The following is a 15,517-nucleotide window of genomic DNA, read 5'->3' on the forward strand; positions in this document are numbered from 1 at the left end:
CACAACTCCTGTTTAAAGTGCTTGGGCGAATCCCACCTCGCAGACAAGTGCCAAATCTGCAAGGCTTTCAAGCCTCGGACAAAAAAGGATCGGGACATTCGCCTAAAGCAACTTTTGATAGAGGCAGCTCTAACTCCTCCATCTTCAGCACCGACTGCGGCACCGGGGACAAGTGCCTCCTCCGCACCGGAGCGCACAACTGCAGTGAAGGCTCCTTGGCACCAGCCTTCACTGGCCCAAGCTCCTGCCCGGCAATGCTCTCTCTCCCCAAGGAGCAAGAGGCACAAGACTCCTGCGGCCCCTGTATCTACGCCGCAGTCAGAGCGTACAACCAAGTTGGACCACCCGGCACCGCCAGCTGCCGCGGCACCGAAGACCTCTGCACCATTGATTCTGGTCTCACAAGAGCCGTCGAGTCCGGTGCCTATCAGCTTCCCGGCACACGCCGTGGTCGAGCTTGTCATGCACTCCACGCTGGAGATCTTCTCCACAGCACGAGAGCTGATTGCCTTGACGGAGCCCGAGCTGCCTCAACCCCCGGCACCACCGGTGCGGGTTGTTCAATCATTGGGCAAGCCCGCCATGATGAGGCCATCTTCACCTGGTACCATCGAACGTCGCCGGTCATGATCCAGGTCCCGCAGGCACTCTCGGTCCCACCATCGATCCCGATCCCGACGCCGCTCTCCATCTCGGTACCGGTCATACTCGCGGCACCACTTGAGATCCCGGTCGCCGTCCCGGTACTCTTGGCACCAGTCCAGGTCCCGGCACTGCCGTACCTCTCACAGCCGATCTCGGCATGGAGATTCAAGGCACCAGTCGGCCTCCCGGCACCGCACTGGTCGCAGGTCCCGGTCCCACTCTCGGCACTGATACAACTCCCGGTACCGTTCTCCGGTACCACGTAGAGAAGGATCGAATGGATGCAGAGACCTGGTCCAGTTGGCCTCAGCTCCTCCGTGGCCGCCTTGTCATCCATCCTTCTCATCCCATGAGGACAGTGCTTCCTATGGTGATTCGGATACGCATACCCATGGCCCGAACCACGGACCTCATCAGTGGTCCTTTTGGACACCTTGGGCTTATCACCAAGCCCAAGGGGAACTGGCTGGCCCATCACGCTCCAGTCACTCAGAACACTGCATGCCAGAGGCCACTGTGAGCAGACCTCCCCTGGCTGGTACAGAGGAAACCTGTACCCACGCACCGGAACCGCACGATCTTACAGCTCCAGAGGTCCCCCAGGATCAGGAGTCAGTGCAGGACCCACTTGTCCCTGGGCTGTCTTCCTCCTCTTCTCTGGATGAGGCAGTAGTGGGGATGTTAACATCGGGCCCACCTCCGATTGACCTCAGGTCACACCAGGACCTTCTGCGGCGTGTTGCCCAGAATATCAACCTACCGGTAGAGGAAATTCCAGAGGTGGAGGACCCGGTGATAAGCATTTTGTCTGCGGAGACACCAACTAGAGTGGCTCTCCCCTTCATCCGTTCAATCCAGGCTAGAGCAGACACCATCTGGCAATCCCCGGCATCCATCCTGCCCACAGCCAGAGGGGTCGAACGGAAGTACATGGTGCCTTCCAAAGGGTATGAGTACTTCTGTGTGCACCCCCCTCCCCGTTCATTGGTTGTACAGTGTGTCAATGAATGGGAGCGCCACGGCCAACAAGCCCCTGCACCTAAATCAAGGGAGGCCAGGCGTATGGATTTGTTGGGACGAAAAATCTATTCCGCGAGAGGCCTCCAACTCAGGGTAGCGAACCAACAAGCCCTCCTGAGTAGGTACAACTACAAGACCTGGGAGGCGGTAGGGAAGTTTACAGAGCTGGTCCCGCAGGACTCCCACCAGGAATTTACAGCATTTCTGGAGGAGGGGAAGAGAGTAGCGCGGACCTCCCTACAGGCCTCTCTGGATGCTGCCAATTCGGCGGCTAGAACGGTCGCCTCTGGAATAACCATGCGACGTATATCATGGCTGCAAGTGTCAGACCTGCCACCTGAACTTCAACATACCATACAAGACTTGCCATTTGATGGACAGGGCTTGTTCTCACAAAAGACGGACCCGAGGTTGCAGAGTCTAAAGGACAACCGCGTAATTATGCGTTCGCTGGGAATGCGTACGCCACAGACTCAAACACGGTCATTCTGCTCCCAACCTCAGCGCCCTTACCCCCCGCCTAGGCCAAGGCAAGACTTTGCCAGAAGACAAGGTCGTACCAACCGCAGACATCAGTCTGGACCTCAAGGGGGTAACAATTCTGGTCCCACCAAACCAACAGCAGGACCCAAATCAAACTTTTGAGGGTGTGCCCAAGAGCAGTGTACCAACTGCCTCCCAGGATCCCTTTCACTTCTACAACCACCTTTCCCAATTCCTCCCTGCGTGGTCCCAATTAACTTCAGATCGTTGGGTCCTACGCACGGTGGAGCTTGGATACCATCTTCAGTTTGTTCACCCCCTCCCTCCCACTCCCCCTCCTTGTCCCTCTTCAGGGACCCCTCTCACGAGCAACTCCTCCTCCAGGAGGTTCGGAGACTCCTTACAATCGGAGCTATAGAGGAGGTACCAGAGGAATTAAGGGGCAAGGGGTTTTATTCCCGATATTTCCTAATCCCCAAGGCAAAAGGGGGCCTCCGGCCTATCCTAGACCTGCAAGGACTGAACAAATTCATGAAAAAGTTCAAATTCCGTATGGTATCCTTGGGAACCATCATTCTTTCCCTGGATCCCAGAGATTGGTACGCTGCTTTCGACATGAAGGACACACATTTCCACATTGCAATTTACCCCCCGCACAGAGGGTATCTACGCTTTGTGGTAAATCATCAACATTATCAGTTTACTGTCCTTCCCTTTGGCCTCTTCTCAGCCCCTCGGATCTTCACGAAGTGTATGGCGGTCATCGCAGCTTCCCTACGGCGTTGTCGAATACATATCTTTCCTTACCTCGACGACTGGCTTATTCGAGGGGCCTCCAAGGCACAAGTCATCAGTCATGTGACCATCATCAAGGACCTGTTCACGCGTCTAGGCCTGATAATCAATTTAGAAAAGTCCACTCTGGTGCCTACGCAGAGGATAGAGTTTATCCGGGCCATGCTGGACTCCAACCTTGCGATGGCCAGTTTGCCCCCACATCGTTTTCAGGCTATAGTCTCCCTTGTACAAAGACTTCAGAGCTTCCCAACAACCTCTTCCCGCACTTGCCTTGGCCTCCTCGGTCACATGGCTGCATGCACATTCATCACAAAGCACGCCAGACTGCGAATGTGTCCTCTCCAAACTTGGATCACCTCAGCCTATTGTCCGGGCAGAGACGCCATAGACATTATACTCACAATTCCACCGAGTGTTCTGGGCTCCCTCGACTGGTGGCGAATGTCATCCCTGGTGTGTGCAGGTCTGCCGTTCCATCCACGTCCCTAACAATGGACGCGTTATCTCTGGGCTGGGGTGCTCACCTAGGGCACCTTCGCACTCAAGGCCTTTGGTCGTCCTGGGAGTTGACGTTACACATCAACGTCCGAGAGCTGAGAGCTGTCTGGCTGGCATGCCAAGCATTCCAACGCCATCTACAGGGCCGTTGTGTTGCAGTGTTCATGGACAACACAACGGCCATGTATTACATAAACAGGGAGGGACATGGATCGCCTCCCGACAAAGGGGGGAGGACCAACTGTGGGACTTCTGCATAGCCCATTCCATAGATCTAGTAGCCTCCTTTCTCCCAGGAGTCTGGAACACTCTCGCAGATCAACTGAGCAGATCCTTCCTGTCGCACGACTGGTCCACCCGTCCGGACATTCTCCATTCTGTTTTCCAGAGGTGGGGCTTTCCACACACAGACCTTTTTGCTTCCAGAGTGAACAGGAAATGCCAGGTGTTCTGCTCCCTACAAGGTCGCTCCCCGGACTCCCTCTCGGACGCGTTCCTAATTCCGTGGAAAGGTCACCTATTTTATGCCTTCCCACCATTTCCTCTCGTCCACCGAGTTCTACTCAAGCTCCGCAGGGACAGAGCCCGCCTAATACTGATCGCTCCGGCATGGCCGAGACAGCACTGGTACACCCTGCTGCTTGACCTTTTTCTGACAGACACGATTCCCCTGCCGCTCTGCCCGGACCTCATCATGCAGGACTTCAGCAGGCTTCACCACCCGGACCTGCAGTCCCTTCATCTGACAGTATGGCTGCTGTCTGGTTGAGCCAATCGGAATTGTGGTGTTCCACCTCAGTGCAGCAGGTGCTGCTGGGGAGCAGAAAGCCTTCCAGGCAAACAATGTATCTCGCTAAATGGAAGCGCTTCTCTCACTGGTGCACCCAGCATGACCTTACCCCACAGACTGTATCGGTCCCCATTATCTTGGACTATTTATGGTCCCTCAAAGAGCAGGGCCTGGCAATCTCTTCTGTAAGGGTGCATCTTGCAGCTATTTCCACCTTCCATCCTGGGGAAACTGGCAGTTCCATTTTTTCTCACCCCGTAGTTTCTAGATTCCTCAAAGGCTTGGAGCGACTCTATCCTCAAGTCAAACGCCCAACCCCTACCTGGGATCTAAACCTCGTATTAGCTAGGCTCATGGGTCCCCTCTTTGAGCCTCTAGCCACATGCTCGCTGTTTTACCTGTACTGTAAGACAGCCTTCCTCGTCGCTATCACCTTGGCTAGGTGAGTCTCGGAACTTGGAGCATTGACTGTGGATCCCCCGTATACGGTATTCCACAAGGACAAGGTACAGCTGCGACTGCACCCGGCATTCCTCCCTAAGGTGGTCTCTGCCTTCCACATTAATCAGGACATCTTTCTGCCAGTCTTTTTTCCAAAGCCGCATTCATCGCATCGGGAACAACAGCTGCATACTCTGGATGTCTGCAGGGCTCTCACCTTTTACGAGAGGACCAAACCCTTCTGACGTTCACCTCAGCTATTTGTAGCCGTGGAAGAGCGCATGAAGGGTATGCTAATCTCTTCCCAATGAATTTCATCTTGGGTGACATCCTGTATTCGGGCATGCTATGACTTGGCTCACGTTCCAACTGGCCATCTCACCGCCCTCTCTACTCGGGCTCAAGCCTCATCTGCCGCATTCTTGGCCCATGTTCCCATCCAGGAAATATGCTGCACGGCTACCTGGTCATCCATCCACACCTTTGCATCGCACTACGCATTGGTCCAGCAGTCCAGAGACGATGCCGCCTTTGGCTCAGCGGTCTTACATTCCGCAACGTCTTGCTCCGACCCCTCCGCCTCGGTAAGGCTTGGGAATCACTTAAGTGGAATGGATATGAGCAAGCACTCGAAGAAGAAAAGATGGTTACTCACCTTTGTAACTGTTGTTCTTTGAGATGTGTTGCTCATATCCATTCCAAACCCGCCCTCCTTCCCCACTCTTGGAGTAGCCAGCAAGAAGGAACTGAGGGACGGATGGGTCGGCAGGGGTATATATCAAGCGCCATAGCGGCGCCACTCCAGGGGGCGCCCTGCCAGCCCTCTGAGTGTTGCTAGGGTAAAAGTCTTCCGACAAACATGCACGTGGTGCGCGCACACCTAACTGGAATGGATATGAGCAACACATCTCGAAGAACAACAGTTACAAAGGTGAGTAACTCGCATACACATGGTTGTACTGCACTCTATATGTTTTATGAAAATTGCTCATGAGTGTGAATATATGTAACTGGAATATGCTTCATTGCAAAAGGTCCTGTGTAAGGTATCATTACAAGCTTGTGCTATTGTAATTTATGCAAAGTGTGGGCACCTAGCGTGGTTTTGAATCTTGATGAGCTCCCAATACAACATGGACAATTGACTGAATGGATGGCTATGTTTACTTGCGGCCTTCCTGTTGAGTCGGTTGGGAGGAATGAAGGCTTGGAGGGTCTTCACAGGATGTGTGACATGCGCACATATGGTACTAGAATTCATCTTAAACAGGTGTTTTTCTTTAGAGGAGGGTGCGGACCCAGAGAGAACAAAAGATTTCGCCTTGTGCGTAAGCTATTATAAAGGTATGATGGGAACGAACGAGGGGGCTGCAGTCATGAGAGATTAAAATTGTTTGGGGAAAAAGCTTCTCCCTCTGCCCCTGGATCTGAAGAAACAATTATTTTCCAGCATTTTACAGGTTAAAAGTAGATGAAAACCTGGTTTATTGGAGACAGAAAGTGCTCAGATACCATGGAGAAGGTGAGGTTTTATCTGTATTCAGTTTTCTTACTGTATTAGGCATAGACTTGTGTGTTTTATTTTATTTTGATTATTAATTCACTTTGTTCTGTCTGTTACTACTTGGAACCACTTAAATCCTACTTTCTGTATTTAATAAAACACTTTTTACTTATTAATTAACCCAGAGTATGTGTTAATACCTGGAGGGGGAGGGGCAAACAGCTGTGCATATCTCTCTATCAGTGTTATAGAGGGTGAACAACTTGAGTTTACTCTGTATTAGCTTTATACAGGGTAAAATGGATTTATTTAAGGTTTGGACTCCATTGGGAGTTGGGCATCTGAGTGTTGGAGACAGGAACACTTCTTAAACTGTTTTCAGTTAAGCCTGCAGCTGTTGGGGGAGGTGGTTCAGACCTGGGTCTGGGTTTGTAACAGGCTAGCATGTCTGGCTCAAACCAGGCAGGGCAATGAAGTCCCAAGCTGCCAGGGGAAACAGGCTTGGGGTAGTCTCAGAACATCAGTTGGCAGTTCCTAAGGCATTTTCTGTGATCTAACTCATCACAATGATCCCACAACAAATCTAAGGATCAGCATATGGTTAACAGTGACTTCAGATCCAGTAGTAACTGAACAAAACAAGGACTCACAATTGAGTCTAATCAGCTCTGCCTTTAAACAGTGGAGAGGAGAAGGTCAAATGGAGTCTAGTCCTTCTTTCACTCGGTTTTGTCATTCCTACCCTCTGCTTAGCAAGTGAGGTTTAGTTTAGGAGAAACCCCTTCAATCAGGACAGGTTAAGTACAGTTCTGTTGCCCTTTACTCATATAATAAGGATAACAATATTTTATCACCCCTGCACTCAATGCTAAAGTGATCTCTTGGGCAAAGCAGCACCCTCTGCTAAATACTGAGGCAGAGTAGGTGTGTTTATGCAAATATGGTCTGTTACTGAAGTCTTTTTCCCTAGTTCATCACTAGATGTCGGGAGAGCTCATTCAGACCCTGATTACACAGATAATGCTGTAGATTTATCATTTAAGGAACTTCAATAAATGCCTCTCTGAGAAATTCCCCAGAGCCCACTGAAGATTAGAGCTCACAAAAGCCTTAATTACATTCTGCAGTTCTTCAGAGGGGGAACTTATTTCTTTATTTTCTCCAAAGCAGAAAGGTTGCAGGTGCTGGCTGGGTATATACTCATTTGTACTTTCCATGTATTTATGGAAAGGAATCAGATCTGATCATCAGAACATGACCTTCTTGAACTTGATGCCTATAATAAACGACTTACAGCCCTTCCACCTGAGGCTGAGCTCTTTGGGTAGACTTGAGGATTGTTTTTACATTGGGGCTTATATTCTATTTATAAAACTCCATGGAACAGTTGGGATGATCTTTCTTTTCCAAATTAATATTCACTCTGTATACTTTTTTTAGATGTCTTCCCCCACAAAATTAGCTTTTGATTGCTGGAATAACTAGGACTAGTGAATCACTTGTTAATGATACAACTTCAGACTTACTGCTAATGCAGAAGAAAGGCATATCTTCTATTTCCTTTTATCCTATAATTTTTTTAAAGTGTTCTTAAAGTGTACTCATTCCAGTTACAGGGCCTTGAAAGAGTGCTATGGTTTTTTTTTTTTTTTTTTGTTGCTACCTCCCTAGATCAGGAGTGGGTAACTTGTATACTTGCTGCCTTTTTTAGATGTGGCAACCATTTTTCAGGTTCCTCTTTGGGAATCAAGCCATGATTTCCTGTTACCCATGGTCACCATGGTAGACATGAGAATGGCATTGCTGCCACCAGCACATATGATCAGCCCAAGGTTGTCTGAAGTCACCAAAGCAGATGCACTTGAAGACACATGATTCTGACTATGACTGAACACTAATTCAGGTTCCCTTTCTGCAGCAACTCTTTCAACTCTCATATGAAGAGGAAGGATTTGGAAAATCTCAGTGGGAATTAAAAACTACTTCAAATAGTTTTGTGGCTAGTGACTGAGCAAATATCTTTGTGGAGACTACTTTTTGGAGTAGTGGTTGGTGGTTTTGGGGGGGTTTCCCAGGAGAGAGGAACCTAGGAAACTGTAACGAAGGGGAAATCACTGACTTGTGATTCTGCTACTCTAAAGACGTCTGATAGGTTCCTGCTTATTCTCCTTCCTCCCCTCAGTTGGGATGGAAAAGATTTTTCTAGTTACCATTGTTATGTCTCCAAGAAATCACTTCGACCATGTATGATTTTTAATAATGGGACATTTGTTTTTGCATTTCAAATAATTTTGGAATGACATCAGTTGGATCCAAAAAAACAAGAACAGTAAAGAAGCAAGAACAATTAATCAAGCTGATACTGTGAATGGACACACACAAGCTACATCTACCCTCACTCTACTTTTGGATTCAGTCTTCATCCTATATGTTTCAGCTTCTTCCAACTGTTAGATTAATTCTTTAACACACAGTGTTCAAGACCACAAATAATTGTGACAGTGTTGGGTATGTTGATCAAATTGTGAGAGCCATTTTGTTTTGTGGACTCAATGTTTTTTTTTTTTTGTCTTCCATTTTGTGTGCTAACTGCCAGATTGCATTTTATGTTGTAAAACCACCCTGATGAGGCCAGTCTATTCCAAACATGGCCCTTCTCAGAAAGAGAAGACCTCGGAGAAGATTTTTCAATGTGAGAATCATCAATGGCCATGAACTCTCTTCAACTACCATCCCATTCATAAGAACAATGAACTCTGTACAGAGCCTGGCTGGGATAAGGTGCTGTGAGTTTCTCAGGTGAGGAAAATGGCCAGAGCAGGCCTGAGACTATATTTAAGGGGGAATGCTTTCTAGAAGTGTGTGCATCAACCAGCACATGCCAGAAGACTAAGTTGGAGAGAGAGAAGGCAGGAGGTCTCTGCTTTGCCTGAAACACTGAGAGAACCTCAGAATCACAAATGGTTGAGCCTGGATTCAGCAGAGGTATGGCTCTCAGAACTATTTGTCAGTCTTTCAAAGACTTGGATTTCTTTAATGCTTTTAAGAGTAAGCACATCATGGTTAAAGTACTTTGTTAAGCCTGTGTTCCTTGCTTTGTTGCCATCATGTCTCTGAATGGGTTAATTCAGAAGCTCGGAGTGCCCACACTGAGATCAAATTCTGAGGGAGCATGTATAAGTAACTGGAGGCTCACAAAGGGCTGAGGAACTAATTCCAAGTTTTAAGATGGCTGAAGTTTAAAGGTGGGGGGTGGAGGGGCGGATCTCTGGCTCTCAATCACTACACCACGGAGGGGGAGAAAAAGTCAAAATGAAATGTTTCAATGTCAGTGTTTCATTTTGATATTTTTGGAATGGGACATTTTTTTGTTTTTGCATTTCAAAATGACTTTTCACTGTGAAATTAACCTTATTTTTTATAATATAATATACAACTTTTAAAAGTAAAAATTGAAATGAAACTTTTTATTGAAACGTAACATTTTTGATTAACTCCAAATTTCTCTCATTTTTGTTTCACAGGAAATATCAATTTTGTTTTCTTTCCAATTTTTGAAACAAAGACTAATTTCTAAATTCCAGAACTTTCCCTAATCTGGAAATTCTGATTCCTGTACAGCTCTAGTAATAACCTCTCAGCCGGTGTGGTGAAGTGTTTCTAATTTGTTTCACCTATCACTAATTAATAGTTCCAAGAAAACACTTACGTTAATCTCATTAGCTAAACACTTCTTTCTGATTATAATTAATTTTTCTAATTACATGCTGGTATTTTTCCTCTGAAAGAAACTATCAACCTTTTTTTAACTTTCCACCTATAATTGCATATATACCACACACAAATAGAACAATGCACAGACTTCTGAAGGTAGTATAAAATATATTACACTGGTATTTGCCGGATAATATTTATCTTCCTCAACATACCAACTAATTAGAAATTGAAAAGGGCTTTCCACTGTGTTAAATATTTACTGTTGAGGGAAGCTGAAATCTTTAAGGGCATCATTCAGGAAATTGCTCAGCAGATCCTGCTAGGTGCTTCAGTGGAAGAGAAGGGTACCCAGCATTTTGCATCACTTTTCATTGGAACCTGAAAATGTGACTGGTATATTGCTATGTCAGTCTGACATACCAGGATATAATCCAGACCCCTCTCTCTCTCTCTCTCCTGTGTGTGTGTGTGTTCTGTGTCATCTGTTGTCTGTCTGTCTGTAACCTGGGTGCCTTCAATGCCTTTCTGTTGTAGCTTCCCACTTGAACTGCTTGCAACTAGCCACCAACATGCAGACCATCCCAGATGTGTTTGTGTAACTGCATCCTGGCAGTCACATCCAGACTTTCACCAGCCTTGGTTATACTGCACGGTGACCCTGACTTACTCCCGGAAATGTGTGTCTTGCGCTGTCTAGCTCTCTTCCAGACACTCCAGAAATATTAAATTTGTTATTTCTTTAAGGAATACAAACCAGTTTATCATAGTGAAGTTACTCACACACTTCAATGTAAATATCCTGGATTAGATGAAACAATAAAGCAAGTTTATTTACTACAAAGAGAAATTTTAAGTGAGTACAAGTAATAAGGCATACAAGTCAGAAATGGTTACAAGAAAAATAAAGAGAAAATTATTTCTAGTGTTTAACTTAACAAATTATATTACATTCAAGCAAAATTTTTCACCACGTACAAAATTATTGTCCAAGCTTGTCAGGTCAGGACCCATTAGTCCCATGGGGCTTTGTTTTCTTGTCTCTGATTCCAGAGACAGACAGACAGGAGTGTTTGCCCTTGCTTTTTATAGGTTCAGTACCTCCTAAGATACAGAGTCTGTATGGAAGGATGATCCCTCCTGGTTTGTTTGTTTTTTTTTCCTGTTTTGAGATTTCCATTTTCCTTCCCTGCTCAATGACTGTTTCCTGCTTAAATGCAAATTAAGGCAAACATACACTCCTTTGGTCAAATAGGCCTTCTTGGAACGAGTTTGGTGCTATATGATCATGCTTTGAACATGCACTCTTAAGATCATACAGGGAAATATTAACTTCCCATACAATGTTGCCCCATACATTTTATCAAGACAATACTAACCAGCAATTTGAGTTTTCAAACGATACCTTACAAGGCATACATTGTACAAAGATTATTACGATGTGCGCAGTGTGAACACGGTGTCTTCTGTCACAGTCAAACATCTGTGAGTGAACCTTTTACATTCCGATTTTAAGATAACTCGGGGGACATTTATAGAACTATAAAAATCACTTATTTAGTAAATTTTGGAATACTGATGGTACCAAATTAATTGATAACAGAAAGGGGATCAAAAGAGGCTAGACTTTATCATCATTGCTCTCTATTTTAAACCCTATTTTGTTTTCTTTCTGTGTCTTTCATTGTTAGTCTGTTTGATAATCTAAGCAATAGTTGTACAAAATATCACTGTACAAAAGAAATTACTAGTTATTTTAAAATGCTAAAGGGGAATAAATTTAAATATACTGTAAGGAAAATTAGGAAGAAGTGTTATGTACAGCTAATCAAAACACTGCAGAAATATAGTGCTCACAAATATTAGCATGATTTCCAAAGAACTGTTCAGTTCTACCATGTGCTTGCCCCCTCTTTATTTGTTGTTCATGAACATTTAAACAAGTGAATTTTCCTTTGCGTTAATTGGGGAATTGCTGTTTTTCATGGGAGAAAGTCATCCCTGTGCAAAAAGCCAACAGTAAGCCATGCATGAGCTTCCCAAGTCTGTTTAGTTTAACAATTGATCACTAGAAGGCATGTTTTCTAATCGTTTAATCATTCTCATGGCTCTTTTCCCCATCCTCTCCAATTTATCAACAACCTTCTTGACACAATTTTTCTCCCAGGGAGTGACACTGGATGAAACATCTGTAATAAGCAGTTTAAATACTAGGTAAGAGTTTTACTCTACTCTTGAATTTTGTGCAGACTTCCCAGTGATGGTGGCTGGAGATCAGCTGTGCATAAAATTTATCACATTTATTTCAATTCATCCTGCTTTGCATTCATATTTTTCAAGGTCTGTAGTCACTTAGACATGTGTGACTGAGATTCTGAAAAGCTTAGTTATTTGTCAATGGGAACCTAACTTCCCTTAGGCTCCTTTAAGAATCTTCATCAATAGTGATACTTGAATGATATGTAGATCTTAGATTTCAGAATGATAGCTGTGTTAGTCTGTATCAGCAAAAACAACGAGGAGTTCTTGTGGCACCTTAGAGCCTAATATTTATTTGGGCATAAACTTTCGTGGGCTAGAACTCACTTCATCAGATGCATGGAGTGGAAAATACAGGAACAAGTATAAATACATGAAAAGATGTGAGTTGCCTTACCAAGTGTGAGGTCAGTCTAACAAGACAATTCAATTGACAGTAGGATACCAAAGGAGGAAAAATAACTTTTGAAGTGGTAATGAGAGTGGCCTATTTCAGACAGTGGACAAGAAGGTGTGAGTAATAGTTGGGTGAAATTAGGTTTAGGTTTTGTAATGACCTAACCACTCTCAGTCTTTATTCAGGCTTAATCTGATGGTGTCCAGTTTACAAAATAATTCCAGTTCTGCAGTTTCACATTGGAGTCTATTTTTGAAGTGTTTTTGTTGAAGAATTGCCATTTTTAGGTCTGTTATTGAGTTACCAGGGAGACTGAAGTGTTCTCCTACTGTTTTTTGATGGCCAAAGAGGACAGTCTCTACCCAAAAGAATAAATGGAGACAAATCTGACATCAGGAATCATAACATTCAAAAACCAAGTGCTAAATTTGCTTTAATGAGAATAACAATAAGCTTGTTAACTATTGGTTTTTTTTTTAAAGTTGAATTATCCTAATGGAATATGTTCAGGTGAATATTGGTATCTCTGTCAAGGATCGGGTTAATTCAATCTATTAGCAGCATCTGGATTCATTCATCAACTTTCATAGAGCTTGGCAGAATCAAAGCAGCAATTGCATAGTGAATTGTGGTCAAATGCCATAATGAAATATTTTCTGAGGCAAGGTCTACACTATAAACTTACCCCCTGAGCAACACAATTAAACCAGTGTATGAAAAATCCACTCGCACTCCCCTGAACACAGCAGTTATATCAACCTGCCGTAGACAAAAGGGCTTCTCCTGTTGACATAGCTACTGTCTCTTGTGGAGATGGATTAACTACAGTGACAGGAGAACTCCTATTGGTTTAATAGTGTCTTCACTGAAGCACTCCAGCAGTGCCGCAGCACCACCTCTGTAGACTTGCCCTGTATAAATGTCTCGATGGAAGCTGCCACTGTTGAAATTTATCTGACAAATTAGACTTTAATACTACAGACAAATCTATTGACAAATAATGACAATATTAGTCAGATAATCTATTTGACCAGTTGGACAAATAATTTTAGATAATGGTTCTTTTCCCCCTTTTTCAAAGTCTTTGTGTTCTTTGGTACATATGTAAAAGTGTCCCTTGTCTTGTGTGCAAACTCCAGCTGAGAATCTTTTTAGTGTGGCTGGTCAATTTTGGAATTGCTCACTGTGAATACTTGAATTTCTCTAATGCATAAGCTGGAACAGCATCTAGCACAATGGAATCCTACGTGCTACAGCAATACAAATTGAGTTTTCTACAGAGGTTAAGTTCTACCAGCACAGAGTACAGAATCTCTAAACCATAGAAACCTAGTTTCTGCTCCAAGTATTTTGGTTCAAAATACTTGGAGCAGAAACTACACAGAATCACCTAGAACAGTTTGTAGTCTCTAAAAAAAAAAAAAAAAAAAAAAAATTAGCTTTAGTTCAAAGAGATTACAAAGTCTGCAGCACTTTCAGCCTTGCGTTTCAATACAAGAAGTTAGATCCTTGCTCTGATTTTGTTTGTTTATTTATTTTTTTTTCTATTGAGAACTTAGGCTGTGCCCATTCTCAATCAGCCTCTACAAGACTCCAAATGTAGGAAGCCACAAAGGTCACAGTCTGTTTTGATGGGAGCATGAAAATGCTATGGAATATTTAACTTTTAGCCAGTCCCACTTCCCACTGGTGGAGTCACAGGCTCTGTATGGCAAATAGATTAATCAGGGAGCTGTTCCCATCCCTGATGTCCTTCAACCAGGAAGGACTTTTTTAAAGAGGCCCTGAAATCCAACACTGATATTAACCTGATTTAGAGCTCGATTGTGGAAGTCAATGGAGTCCATCATGTTAAAGATTTGCTACCATTGTCTCATCAAGAATATAAATTCAGGGGACCAAAATGATAATTGGTGACCCCAGAAGATGGTTGTGATGCCCAAACTGCTTGCAGGCTCTCACTGAAATGTTACTTTTAAAAAAAATCTATATGGAGAACATGGTGGGAAGATGTGTCATGATGATCAGGGCTTCTTTTTGGCAAAAGAATTTTGCTAAAGCAACTAAAAAAATCAAGCAAATAGCCTGATAGACAAAACCACAAAGAGATCAGAGGGGAAAACTGGCTATTTAGGGAAATTATTGTGCCACTTTTGAAAGAAACAGTTTCCAGTCCACCCTAGTTCTATATTGAATTAAACAGATAAAATGTCCTTAGGACATAGGAGCAGGATCTCAGATCTCGTTTTGTTTTGTTTCAGTGTCCTGCAAAGTGCAAGGCTGAAACTGATACAATTTTCTCTAGGTATCTTTTGTATATTTCATGAAGGCTATTCTAGTTGTCCTTCATTCACTTCTCCTTCACCCTACCATGGCCACCCATTGATGTGTGCCCCATGTCCCCTTTTATGTGCCTGGAAGGGAGATTAAACAATTCTTGATCTGTTAACTTGCTAGGAAATAGGGAGGGTCTAAGGGCAGACATGGTGCAGTGCAGCCCCTTGCCCCCAACCCCCTGGCTGGCTGGCTGTGGTTTTGCCTCGGTTACTTATTCTTTGGTGGACCCAGCCCACTGCCAGGTGCAGCAGCACCCACTGGCTCTCTGCAAGCAGCAGCCTGCAAGGGCTGGTTGCTGGGGTCATTGCTGTTTGGTGACAAGCTACAGCTGCATTGTTTGTGACACATTTATACACATATATGCAGTATTACTGACATTTACTGTCCTTGTGCAAGCAAGCAGCCACCCATTCCAGCAGCTGGGGACATTCTCCAGGCACGCAGCCTGAGGGCGCCAGCCCCCCTTTGAAGGGTGAGGGGATGGGGAGACAGTGTTTCTGAGGCTAACACCTTGGAAACTTCTGCAACAGTAAAGGTCTGGATGGGCACCCAGCTTTTGGGTGGCTGGGTGTTGCTTAATGGTGTCCTGCCTCCGGAGGGCTGTTGGTCCTACAGTGAAAAGCTCTGTTAT

At 44.7% G+C, this 15,517-nt stretch overlaps 1 pseudogene; it reads left to right on the top strand.

Moving 5' to 3' along the window:
- Positions 1–254: 254 nt before the first annotated feature.
- The window catches only part of LOC142046264 (E3 SUMO-protein ligase KIAA1586-like), a 33,391-nt pseudogene continuing 18,128 nt past the window's right edge, over positions 255–15,517 (top strand).

This window comes from Chelonoidis abingdonii, chromosome 2, assembly GCF_003597395.2.
Source record: "Chelonoidis abingdonii isolate Lonesome George chromosome 2, CheloAbing_2.0, whole genome shotgun sequence".
NCBI classification, from domain to species: Eukaryota; Metazoa; Chordata; order Testudines; family Testudinidae; genus Chelonoidis; species Chelonoidis abingdonii.